This window comes from Vitis vinifera, chromosome 6 (assembly GCF_030704535.1).
Source record: "Vitis vinifera cultivar Pinot Noir 40024 chromosome 6, ASM3070453v1".
NCBI classification, from domain to species: Eukaryota; Viridiplantae; Streptophyta; class Magnoliopsida; order Vitales; family Vitaceae; genus Vitis; species Vitis vinifera.
The window spans coordinates 752,379-766,510 of NC_081810.1; the positions used below are offsets into that span (position 1 = coordinate 752,379).

The window sequence follows — 14,132 nt, forward strand, 5'->3', positions numbered from 1 at the left end:
AATGGAGTAGTGGAACTACTCAACTTCAATAGCACTCGAACTTTCAAAGTTAATGGGCATTGTCTCAAGCCCTATATCGAATCTTTTTCCCGAGACAAGGAGGAATTCATCCTCCTTGATCCACCTCCAACATGAAAACACTTGGTTCATGGTTGAACTTAGTCTTTCCAAAGACTAAAAAGTCCATCCTCTTTTTGTTCTCTTTTAAGTTGATTTTAGTTTAATCTAATGTTTTCTTGTGTTTATGCATGTTTTGATTTCTATTTTTGACTTTAATTTCATTCTAATGTGGTTGTGTAGGTAGGAAGGCTTGAAGAATGAAGTCTTGGTGAAAACAAGGGAAAACAGGGGAGAAAAGACAAGACTCAGCAAAATTCGCACACCACTTACCCTGTGCGAATTTTCTTTTGCACCACTTTTCAAAAATTGCATGCTTTCGGTCCCTTGTGCGAATTTCACAGGAATGCGAACCTTGTGCGAACCCTGTGCGAATTCGTTTTTTGCGCCCGCCGGCCATGGGAGCTCCCAATCTTCAATTTTCCTCTTGAAAAGCTCCAATTTCCAAGCCTATTCACCATGACAAATCTTTTACATACCAAAGCCAGCTTTTCCCACCCTCAAAGGCCACAAATACTCACCATCTCAAACAAGCCACAATTCTTCAAAAGCGCGGGTGAATAGTACCCTGTGCGAAAAACTCGCACACCCCCCCTCCCCTGTGCAAAAATTTCGCACACCACCCCCCCCCCCCCCCCCCCTATTTACTAAATTCCACTGAGAGATTGATGAAGAAAGAAAAACCTGCAGCTTGATGAATCTTAGAATGTGACTACAAGAAAACTAAAAGAATATCATGGAAAAGCTATAAAGAATACAGCAAGAAGGGAAGAAAGATTATGACTAATGCTTGGAAGCTCGAATCTTGGGGCTTACAAAAAAGTAGGATAACAGAGTTCTTTGCTATATCATTGGATTCAATACTGAACATGCCATTATCTCTGAACTCTCGTCACGGTGGATTCGAGCTTCTTTACGACAGAAAGAAGGGAAGAAAGAAACGAAAGAAATGAGGAAATAAAAAAATTAGAGAGAAAGAGGTTATGGATGAGAAATTCAAGCGAAAGAGGCTATCAGTTTCTTGAAGACTTTCTCTGAAACTCCACCCCCCCTTTACTAAATTCCACTGAGAGATTGATGAAGAAAGAAAAACCTGCAGCTTGATGAATCTTAGAATGTGACTGCAAGAAAACTAAAAGAATATCACGGAAAAGCTATAAAGAATACAACAAGAAGGGAAGAAAGATTATGACTAATGCTCGGTAGCTCGAAACTTGGGGCTTACAAAAAAGTAGGATAACGAAGTTCTTTGCTATATCATTGGATTCAATACTGAACATGCCACTATCTCTGAACTCTCGTCACGGTGGATTCGAGATTCTTTACGACAGAAAGAAGGGAAGAAAGAAACGAAAGAAAGGAGGAAATAAAAAAATTAGAGAGAAAGAGGTAATGGATGAGAAAATCCAAGAGAAAGAGGCTATTAGTTTCTTGAAGACTTTCTCTGAAACTCCACCCACCCTTTACTAAATTCCACTGAGAGATTGATGAAGAAAGAAAAACCTGCAGCTTGATGAATCTTAGAATGTGACTCCAAGAAAACTAAAAGAATATCACGGGAAAAGCTATAAAGAATACAGCAAGAAGGGAAGAAAGATTATGACTAATGCTCGGAAGCTCGAATCTTGGGGCTTACAAAAAAGTAGGATAACGGGGTTCTTTGCTATATCATTGGATTCAATACTGAACATGTCATTATCTCTGAACTCTCGTCACGGTGGATTCGAGATTCTTTACGACAGAAAGAAGGGAAGAAAGAAACGAAAGAAAGGAGGAAATAAAAAAATTAGAGAGAAAGAGGTAATGGATGAGAAAATCCAAGAGAAAGAGGCTATCAGTTTCTTGAAGACTTTCTCTGAAACTCCACCCCCCCTTTACTAAATTCCACTGAGAGATTGATGAAGAAAGAAAAACCTGCAGCTTGATGAATCTTAGAATGTGACTGCAAGAAAACTAAAAGAATATCACGGAAAAGCTATAAAGAATACAGCAAGAAGGGAAGAAAGATTATGACTAATGCTCGGAAGCTCGAATCTTGGCGCTTACAAAAAAATAGGATAACGGAGTTTTTTGCTATATCATTGGTTTCAATACTGAACATGCCATTATCTCTGAACTCTCGTCCCGGAGGATTCGAGCTTCTTTACGACAGAAAGAAGGGAAGAAAGAAACGAAAGAAAGGAGGAAATAAAAAAATTAGAGAGAAAGAGGTAATGGATGAGAAAATCCAAGAGAAAGAGGCTATCAATTTCTTGAAGACTTTCTCTGAAACTCCACCCCCCCTTTACTAAATTCCACTGAGAGATCGATGAAGAAAGAAAAACCTGCAGCTTGATGAATCTTAGAATGTGACTGCAAGAAAACTAAAAGAATATCACGGAAAAGCTATAAAGAATACAGCAAGAAGGGAAGAAAGATTATGACTAATGCTCGGAAGCTCGAATCTTGGGGCTTACAAAAAAGTAGGATAACAGAGTTCTTTGCTATATCATTGGATTCAATACTGAACATGCCATTATCTCTGAACTCTCGTCACGGTGGATTCGAGCTTCTTTACGACAGAAAGAACGGAAGAAAGAAACGAAAGAAATAAGGAAATAAAAAAAATTAGAGAGAAAGAGGTAACGGATGAGAAAATCCAAGCGAAAGAGGCTATCAGTTTCTTGAAGACTTTCTCTGAAACTCCACCCCCCCTTTACTAAATTCCACTGAAAGATTGATGAAGAAAGAAAAACCTGCAGCTTGATGAATCTTAGAATGTGACTGCAAGAAAACTAAAAGAATATCACGGAAAAGCTATAAAGAATACAGCAAGAAGGGAAGAAAGATTATGACTAATGCTCGGAAGCTCGAATCTTGGGGCTTACAAAAAAGTAGGATAACGAAGTTCTTTGCTATATCATTGAATTCAATACTGAACATGCCATTATCTCTGAACTCTCGTCACGGTGGATTCGTGCTTCTTTATGACAGAAAGAAGGGAAGAAAGAAACGAAAGAAATGAGAAAATAAACAAATTAGAGAGAAAGAGGTAATGGATGAGAAAATCCAAGAGAAAGAGGCTATCAGTTTCTTGAAGACTTTCTCTGAAACTCCACCCCCCCTTTACTAAATTCCACTGAGAGATTGATGAAGAAAGAAAAACCTGCAGCTTGATGAATCTTAGAATGTGACTGCAAGAAAACTAAAAGAATATCACGGAAAAGCTATAAAGAATACAGCAAGAAGGGAAGAAAGATTATGACTAATGTTCGGAAGCTCGAATCTTGGGGCTTCCAAAAAAGTAGGATAACGGAGTTGTTTGCTATATCATTGGATTCAATACTGAACATGCCATTATCTCTGAACTCTCGTCACGGTGGATTCGAGCTTCTTTACGACAGAAAGAAGGGAAGAAAGAAACGAAAGAAAAGAGGAAATAAAAAAATTAGAGAGAAAGAGGTAATGGATGAGAAAATCCAAGAGAAAGAGGCTATCAGTTTCTTGAAGACTTTCTCTGAAACTCCACCCCCCCTTTACTAAATTCCACTGAGAGATCGATGAAGAAAGAAAAACCTGCAGCTTGATGAATCTTAGAATGTGACTGCAAGAAAACTAAAAGAATATCACGGAAAAGCTATAAAGAATACAGCAAGAAGGGAAGAAAGATTATGACTAATGCTCGGAAGCTCGAATCTTGGGGCTTACAAAAAAGTAGGATAACAGAGTTGTTTGCTATATCATTGGATTCAATACTGAACATGTCATTATCTCTGAACTCTCGTCACGGTGGATTCGAGCTTCTTTACGACAGAAAGAAGGGAAGAAAGAAACGAAAGAAATGAGGAAATAAAAAAATTAGAGAGAAAGGGGTAATGGATGAGAAAATCCAAGAGAAAGAGGCTATTAGTTTCTTGAAGACTTTCTCTTAAACTCCACCCCCTTTACTAAATTCCACTGAGAGATTGATGAAGAAATAAAAACCTGCAGCTTGATGAATCTTAGAATGTGACTGCAAGAAAACTAAAAGAATATCACGGAAAAGCTATAAAGAATACAGCAAGAAGGGAAGAAAGATTATGACTAATGCTCGGAAGCTCGAATCTTGGGGCTTACAAAAAAGTAGGATAACGGAGTTGTTTGCTATATCATTGGATTCAATACTGAACATGCCATTATCTCTTAACTCTCGTCACGGTGGATTCGAGCTTCTTTACGACAGAAAGAAGGGAAGAAAGAAATGAAAGAAAGGAGGATATAAAAAAATTAGAGAGAATGAGGTAATGGATGAGAAAATCCAAGAAAAAGAGGCTATCAGTTTCTTGAAGACTTTCTCTGAAACTCCACCCCCCTTTACTAAATTCCACTGAGAGATTGATGAAGAAAGAAAAACCTGCAGCTTGATGAATCTTAGAATGTGACTGCAACACCACCGTGAGAGCTCTACAGAAAACCAGGGAAAAATGAGGGAAATGAGAGAGAGAGAGTTGGTTGTTTTCTTGTTATATTTCCTAGAACACCTATGGAACTATATTTATGGAGTTAAGTTTTACTAATTATAATTATCATTTGATAAATTTAATGTTTATAACTAATCAATGCCATTAACAACATCATAATAAGTATAAAAATTCAATTTCTATTATTTAATCAAAATATTATTGCTTTGGTTGAAGTGGGCTTTGTTTAGATGTATTACTTAATAGCTTAGGGCTATGTTTGATTCTTTGAAAGTATTAAGAAAAGAAAAAAAAAATGTTAGATAAAAAGATTTTCTTATGTTTGGTTTCATTATGAAAAATATGAATGAAATCAAAATATAATTAAAAAAATTTAATTGCATGTATTTAAAAATTATTTCATCCGGAATAGGAAAAATAAGTGAAATAAGCTTGAAGTAGTATAAAAAAATTTTTAAAAAAAATTATTGATTTGAAATCCTTTGTTCTTCTTTTATTTTCTTAATTTCACTATTTCTTTCCTTTTCTACTTTTCTTTGTCATTTTTTCCCTTACATTTTTCCTTCAAATTTATATATGGAACCAAACATAGCCTAAACGGTCAATTTGGTATTAATACAACTTTTAGAAGAATCACTCTTTATTATATTTGAAGGCAACTCAATTAGAATATAAAGAAATTGAATACAAGAGAGAAACTATATTTTCAAAAGTACCATAACTATGTGCAAATTTTTATTTTTTATTAAATATATGTAGAAATACTATCAACTTATTCTTCTATAAGTTTTGAAAATAGAAATATGTCAAGTCTGTTGACAAAATTCTCAATACTAGACAAGCAAGAACATTAATAGAGAGGTAACTAAGAGAGTCGTGTTAATTATACAATTTTAATGTACATATATTTTGGTAGATTTATATATATAGATTGATGAGCATGATAATCACCCAATAATCGGTGAAAGCCAATAAATACCACCAACTTGTCATGACCAATAGAATTGTGTTATATTACCATGTCCTGAAATTAATCTTGCATTTACCGTAAATTTTTACTATAAAAATTTAAAGAAAGTTATAATTTAGTGTAAAATTAAATGACCCAAGGTGTAATTTATAATTACCTAGTAAACATGTTGTCTTTTATGAATTACAAATTAATGATGTTCATCACTATCAAATAAGCTGTTAGTAAGGTGAACCATCTTGTTCAAAGGGATGAAAAAATATATATTTATATTTAATTAAAAATCTTTAATAATAACATATTTGTCAACTGCACATTAACTTTCACTTGTACTTCTACTGATAAAATGCTATAGGCAAAGGCTATCCCACATAAGTTCAAAACAACTTATTAAGAGAAGGATGCTGACATGGGGCTCACCCTTCTACCTTACATCACTTAAAATGCTGGGAAGCACTTATGCAAGATCTGTGATTCATTTGTTGTATACCCAGCTGCCAACATCCCATCCAATGCAGACTTTTCAATCTCAAATCATCTGAGATGCAAATTCAAGCATTTCATTAGGGATGAGGAGCAAGTTTGGCCGTTAATCAAGTAGCTGGTGAAAAGAGATGGTGATTGTGCAAGAATGGACTGGAGACTCCTCTCATCACTCTTCAACCAACATGTGCATCACAGAAAATGGGGCAAGTTTAGGATGGACATATGTGTCCATTCTATTTTGAGAAATTCATTTCCAAAATACCATTTTCCATGTAAGAGAAAAAGTTAGAAAGTAGTGACTGATCTCATTAGCATTTCCTCATATCCAAACCTTAAAGTTCCTTGAGTAAGAAATACAGTTTCTGTTTCTCCAAGTGAATATTTCAAAAGTTTCAAACCTTAAATAATGAGAATTAATCACGGTAATTCCCTACCAGGAAAATCCAAAAATTAACAAATGTATCATTGATAAGGCAAGACCAAAATTGAAGTCAATATTTTATTGGGAATAAACAATTGAACACCATGGTGGTGGAGTGATGAATCACAGATACTTAGCTAACCAAGGTAGTTCCTTGTCATCTTTGAGTGCAAATGCTACATCATCACTGTCACGAGGCAGCATAATTCGGGTTAGTTCTTATAATCCTATAGGCTATGTTTGATTCCTAGAAAATTAGAGGAAAAATGCAAGGCAAAGAAAATAGAGAGAAAAAGTGAAAAAAAAAAAAAAAGATTTAAAGCCAATAAATTATTATGATCATATGCTACTTCAAATTCATTTCACTTATTTTAATTCTTGAATATAAAGATTAAATAATTTGACATATATAAGTTCCTAACTAATTTTAATCATATTTGATTTTTCTTTCCTAATTTTTATGATAAAACTAAATATAAGAAAATCATTTTTCTTACTATTTCTTATCTTTCCAGGAATCAAACATAACCATAGTTCTGACAATAATATAATTTGAGAAATTGTTGACAGTATTGCATGGCTTCTTTAAAGGGCTGAGTAAAAATAGTAGTGAGGATCATCACATTATACAGAACTGCAACACTAGGCAAACGAGTTGGGAGCATACAACTTTGGTCAACCTTTTTTTTAGTGTGAAATGATCCTGGCTAATTGTTTTCTTTTAACTTTCCCAATAATGTAAATCTAGGATAGGGCTGCCCACTCAACCACCCAGCCCTGTACTTGATCCTTGCAGAAGAAAGTATTACCAGCCTAGGTAGTTCTCCATTCCCCTTTTTTTCCTTATTGTCCTATGTATTTTTGGAAGGATTTCTCAACTGTCACCTTGTACTTAAAAATCTATATCAATGATTTGTTTGTTTTTTGATAAAGAAAAAATAAGTACTAGCAGTTTGCATAATTCATCAGTTGGATTATTGAGTAACAATTGTGAGTTCACTAAAGGGAACTAACCTTGGAAAATTGAGCTGCAACTTCTGCAACCTATGCTTAGCTCCTGCTTAACATAGAATGATTCTGCATTCACCAAGCTTACAACTGCCCAAAAACCAACAAGATAAGCAGCATTCAGTTTTGTGAAGAAGATTACAAGAACACATTCTATATAAGCTCCTATTTTAATTTTTGCAATCCTACAAACAGGCATTTGAAAACCAAATGAAAAGGAAATAATTTTACTTTGTTTTCCATGTCATTTAGCAACACACTGGTATTTGAGTCATCACCAAATGATAACAAGATTATTGCTTGAAATGATACAAATCTGGTTCTTTAAACAGCCAAATGAAGAAATCCATTGTGAATGCAACTGTAAGTGAAGTACCACATATGAAAAGGCAGGTGCCAAAATAATGATAGACTGGAAAGACGGCCATCCCAAATTTCACTCACATAAACAATAAGACAATACTTTAACAAGGCTTACCCAACTCTAAGAGTGTGTCCCATCCAGGGAACTTTTCTCCATTGCTTGTACATAGGCATGAAACAGTCACTGACAACTGCAATATGGAAGAATTTGTTTAGGAAGAAAACCAACATAATACGAAATTATTACCCTATAAGATTTATCCTTGGCAAAGGCATAAAAGAAGATAATACAAGTAAGCTAAACTATATTTGTTTAGCAGGAAACCAACATACTAGGAAATTATGACCCTATAAGATTCATCCTTGGCAAAGGCATCAAAGAAGGGAATACAAGTAAACTAAAAACTATTGGGGCTTGATTTCTGCTTCTAATGTGCTTCAGTAAGGAATGATTAGAATCTCACAGCTAAGATCCATACACCACACTAGCCTTTCTGGAGAACAAAGGTAATAAAATTATAATAGGATGGTCAAAGTTTCTAATGGAACCTTTACAAAAAGGAAAAGGCAAATTCAAAGTATTGAAACTCAAAGCATTCCTAACGGCTGCTTGGCTGGTTGCTATCCTATGAATGCTTAATGTATGGGCTCCTAGGCTTAATCCATGACATCTATCATTGAGGCTTCTAGTTCATGTATGCCACCATTCCAACTTAACAGGAAAAACAATCTCCAACAGCTTGTTGAATATTTGCAGAGTGGGGTGGAGAAATTTCATACTTGGGAGATGATCAATTGAGTTTCAAATGTCATATTTTAAAGACAACAGAATTTAAAATGTAAACATATCAGCAAGCAAGATTGCAGAAGTTTCTTTTTTGAGAAGATTGAGAAGTTGACCTTTTCAAAAGTGGTCTCCACCATTCCTGTTTGATAGAGTCCATGCACCATTGCTACTAAGAAGATTTTACTCAGCTTTGAGCTACTCTTCATCACCTGGGAACAAAGAAGAATAGGTATTTAAGTATTTTTATTTTCATGAAATATATTAAGTATTTCCAACAAGTAATAATAAAACATTGTTGCAATTCTGCCAAAGTGTACAATTATGAGTACATAAAATCTGATACTGACTGCAGCTATGGCTACTTCTGTTGATTCTACCCATATCAACCAATAAAATTATCTAGGGTTTATGCACATTTGAAGCACAAAAATCATGCAATCAATGTCAGTGGCTCAATTTTTTTTCTCCATGATATTCCAGGTCTCATATTTAGTTATTATGTCATGACTCATGACTAACAGCTTTTTGGTGCATGAAAATTTTGTTGTTTATTGTCCAACCCTTCAGAGAGGCTTTCTAATTTCTTTGAATTAGTTTTAATTTATCAATGGCCCATTTCAGCATGAGGCTCCATTTGGTATTTAGAAATATTGACCTAAGAAATGGCTTCAGAAAATTCAAAACTTCCATCATGTACATCCAGAACAAAATTTTTTTGATAGGCAAATAAGAGGAATGTTAATAAAAGGAGTGCCTGAAAACAATGGAGAACTACACTGAAGAATATCGATGCTTTGTTGACTCCAAATTCTGTAACCACCCATAATTTTAAAAAGAAAAAAAGAAAAATGAAAAAGAAAGAAACTCCCTCTTCTTTTTTTAGGCTATTTTCCTTTTAACCAATCTGTCCGCATCTCATTCATTTCATATTATAACAAAAATACTTCAAGAAAATAGCACACTGGCATAACAATAAAATAAACTCATTCAACAGCAAAGATACTTCCTTTTCCAAGATTCCGTTTTCTTTTAGAATGAAATGGAGTTGTATCAAGAACCAGGATTTCTAATTGAGAACAAAAGTGGGCTTTCAACTCACTTGAATATGAGGTGCCTGGAACATTTCCTGTATGGCTGCTTCTACCTCTGCCATTCCAACAAGGGCTTTTCCTGGAAAGCAGAGAAATATAGATCCATCTAGTGAGGAGACTGTTGCTTTAGGAACAAGCGGATAATACTTCTCAACAAAGTGCAAGCCTGTTTGGGAAGCTAAGAATAATGGTAGTGTTCCATCTAACCAAATATACCACATGCTGCCAGGAAAGAATAAAATGTATGGAGAAAAGAGATGTACAGGAACAAAAAATACTGAAATTCGTAAAAGGAAAGAAATATACAAAAGGAAATGGATATAGAGAAACTTAATTAAACTATTAATAAGGAAAGTCACCATGAGCGAAAGAACAATTTCTGTGGAACTTCATGCAATGCCTGGATTTTATACTGTGGATGATATCCAGGAACATAATTTTTGCTTCCAGATTTATTCATCAGGTGGATTTTACAGACTAACAAGAAATATAAAATACAGGAATGATACTTTTTATATATGTTGGGAAAGCAGATTCTAGACCATATGCACATTAGCTATGTTGAAGGGATCATTAACCCCACTGCCTTCTTCTTATCAAGGCGTGAAAAGCAAAGCCTAGTGAGTCAAATAAGTGATCTACCTTCAGAAGAAGAATCAGGAGGTGAAGCTAGCTTTTTAATATGATAATCTGCAAGCTCTGCTGCACGCCTACATATCTCCAAAGCACGACGTGCATCTCCAGAAATAGCTGTCACCTGAATATACAAACAACATTGTGAAAATGAAATTAATGAAAACTTGAATAATATGAATATGGAAATGAGTGTCCATTATTGTTCCCTCTTAGAATATGAAAAAGCAGAGAGCCAGAATTTATTAAGAATTTGTTTGGTAGTGATTCTAGGAAGTGTTTCTACCCCTACTAACACTTAAAAGATAAAAATTTTCAAGTGTTAGAAAGATTAGAATTGCTCCTTAGAATCACTACCAAACGGACTCTAAGTCTCATGAAGAAATAGTGCATGGACTGACCGTTCTTGAAGCAAATTCTATAGCTTGCCTTTCAAATGCATCAATTCCTTGAAGACGACTTGGAATGATTTCTTGTAACTGTTGATAATTATAGGGCCCAAAACAAAGCCTTTGAATACCCATTCGGCTTGAAATACGGGGAAGCAACTTCTCTGGAAGATCCATGGTATTTGCTATCCCTGAATTTAGATTTATAACACAGCATTATAATTGTATTACTACAACTGCTTTTGTTGTAGCAATTTATCACCTGTGCCACTCACAATACCTTATTCTATAAAAGGAAACAACATTACATGGCTATATTTGTCACAAGAGAAGATAAACCTTGTTAAAAAAATAAAAGTCCTACCTATCACGATCAATTTGGAATGTGGCTTAGTAGGCCAATCAAGAATGTTGTACAGAACCTGTAATAAGAAGCAAGGATTGTGGACATAAGAGTTTCTAAACTTTACAGTACATATAAAAATGTAAATGTAAATGAAAAGCGATTACTAGTATGTTTTATGACAAACAAGTTACCGACTGATTTCTGGTTACGAGAAGATCAAGTTCATCAATAAGTAGAATACAAGGCCGGATCTCCTCTTTGGCAATTTTGCTTTCATCTGCAAATCGCTCATTCAGCAAGTGAAGAGCCTTTTTCCAACCAACCCTATGACCACTTAATGCCTCATATATAACCTGAAAGAAGTTATGGACAATATATTATGGGGAAACAAAAGGAATTCAGTAATAAAATATGAAGCAGATAAACTTCATGTAAGCCATTACCCTGTAAATGTTCTCTGATGATGCCAATTTTAGACCATTAATATCCACAAAACAGTAGGGTTTTATGCTTCCTGCATCAACTTCAGACCTTAGATTCCTCATTACTGAAAGTACACTCATTGTCTGCAGTTTGGAGCGGATAAAGAGTACAAAAAAGTAATACTCATTTAAGCAGCAAAAAGATCAAGAAAAAACCTATCGCCTGTTTGAAATAACGCAACATTATTTAATTATTTACAGCCAACAGATCTACCTTGCCAGTTCCAGGAACACCATGAATGTACAGGCAACGTCCCAGACATTGATCATTGCAGATGGCACCTTTTATAAATGCAGTTATCTCTTCCATTTCCCTACATAAAAGCCCATGTCCTCTATTAGAAACTAGTGCGCAAAAAAATGGAACCTATAAAAATTCAGGTCTCACATACTTAATCCTGCAAGGTAGAGACTTGGGCAAAGTTGTCAACAGAAGTGTTGCTTTTGCTCTTTCAAGTTCAGTCTGCTTATGGCATCTCACATGCCCTAGAATTTTCTTTGTCCCAATTTTGTTTAGCCCAAAGATCCTTCCCTTCCATGAATTCTGCATTGTTTACATAACTAATTAATTCTCTTCTTCAGGTAACCACCAAGCTAAAGGCCACAGATATGAATAAAATGTACAGTGTCCATACTGCAGCAACTGCATGAGCTGGGGATGGTCCACTGGGTAAATTGTTCACATTTCCCTCTTCATATTCCATGTCTTCTTCAGTATCAGAGCCTGAGTCCTTTCCATAATCCCAATCTACATCATTGTCAGCTTCTTCATTGCCCTGACAAATGAGATAGTAAGCCCATAAACTAGAAGAGAACACAATAATCCTCAAATTGCTACTTCGATTGTCTAAAATTCTTACTTCTTCACCATTATTGATCTCTGCAAGACGCTTGAAACTGTGCCAATGCATGTCATATTCATATTCACATAAGAAAATATCATCACCTTCATTATTGGCCTTGGTAAATTCTTTTGGGCTCATTACATTGCAAAGCCTAATGACGGATTCCATCTGCAGCAACAAAACAAACATTAGCACAACTATGGACTTAAAAGTGAAAAGTTCCACCACTCTTAAAAATGGCATCAGGGCTAAAGAGAGTGAAACGAAAGCAGAGAAGGAATCAGAAAGACAAAGTTAACATGCTAAAGTTAGAGATTAAATCCGAAGGTGAAGGAGAGATCAAAAGAAGATTATGAAGTATAACAAGATACCCAACAAATATATAACCCAAGAGTTATGTAGGTCCTCAAACCCAATCAGATTCTATAGAAACTAAATTCTATTCCAAGCCTAACCAGCACATACTCATAACATAGAAATTTACTTTTATTCCAGGCCTCGTTTATTGCATTGTATACTAGGAAATAAAATATCATAGACAAAAAAGGAAAATCACCTCAATGTCAGCAAAATCATTTGTCCTATAAAGCTCCCTTCTTAGATTATGCGGCTGTCTTCCAGCTGCAGTCTCTTCAGGGATAATATACCAACGCCCCGAAACCAGTAAGTACCATCCACTTCTTTCCATATACTGCACATCTCCAACATAAAAAAATAAAATAAAATAAATAAAAATAAAATGATCCATAGTCCACACAAGTACTACTACAATAAAATAATAAGAATTCATATCATTTTCTCTTTTTCTTGTCCCTCAGAAGCAGCAGAGAAGAAAAGAAAACAGAAATTCAAGTCCCATGTTTTTGGTCATTTTGCTCCTTAGAAATTAAAAACTCAAATCAATCAACCCAAATAGTTATGTCAAACTCGCTTTATAATGAACGACATAGCATTCAAGTTTCAAATTGATTCCTTTCCTTTTCCCACATTTTATCAGTAACCAAACAGACAATTTAGCAAAAGGAGATAAAGGACTATACTTTTCAATATGAGCCGCCCATAAATCACTGGAAAGAAGCTTCTCCCTTGCAGTTCTCTTCTGTTTCTTCCCTTTGGGTGGATTTGGAAGAACAACTTCCTTACCCAATTTCCGGGCCTCGCAAAACTGGCATATCCAATCCCCTTCTGGAACCTCCTTCAGCGGAGGTTTCAAACACTTCAAATGAAACCCACCCAGGCAATCATCACAGGCCTTCCAGACTTGAAACATTCCCTGCACTCCTCCGCTTGCAATTCTTCATCATCCGAGCTCGCATTTTCCCTTCTTTTCACATACACATCATCGCCCACCGCAAATTCACCCCCATCATACACAACCTTCTTGTAATAAACCCGCTTCTTCGGCCTCAAACTCGCATTCCTCGAAACCCTAGCCCTAGTCACTACGTTTCCCTCATCAGGCCTCTTCCTCTTCCGCGCCTCTGACACATCAGGAGTGACCGGAAGCTTCGATCTTTCAACGTTTTCCACATATTTTGGGGTTCTTGAAGAGTGCTTTTCAGGTTCAAAAAATTGCAGGGACGACCGGCGAGATGAACGGCGAAGATCTTGTAACAATTTCTTTTAAACATATAGTAAATAATTGAAATAGTTAACAACATTTATATAAAAAATTGATTACTTTTCGAACAAAAACATGGAAAGAGATAATTTTACAAAGGGATAACCGATTAAAAGGGACAAAAGTCCCTCAAT

The 14,132-nt window shown here is 35.3% G+C and overlaps 1 non-coding gene and 1 pseudogene across 1 annotated transcript; both read right to left on the reverse strand.

Moving 5' to 3' along the window:
- Window positions 1-6,297: 6,297 nt before the first annotated feature.
- On the reverse strand, window positions 6,298-14,000 carry LOC100255316 (origin of replication complex subunit 1B-like; annotated as a pseudogene).
- Window positions 12,408-12,485, reverse strand: LOC132252622 (small nucleolar RNA snoR28). The gene has a single exon (XR_009465941.1). It is a non-coding gene; the product is annotated as a small nucleolar RNA snoR28 (small nucleolar RNA).
- Window positions 14,001-14,132: the final 132 nt, after the last annotated feature.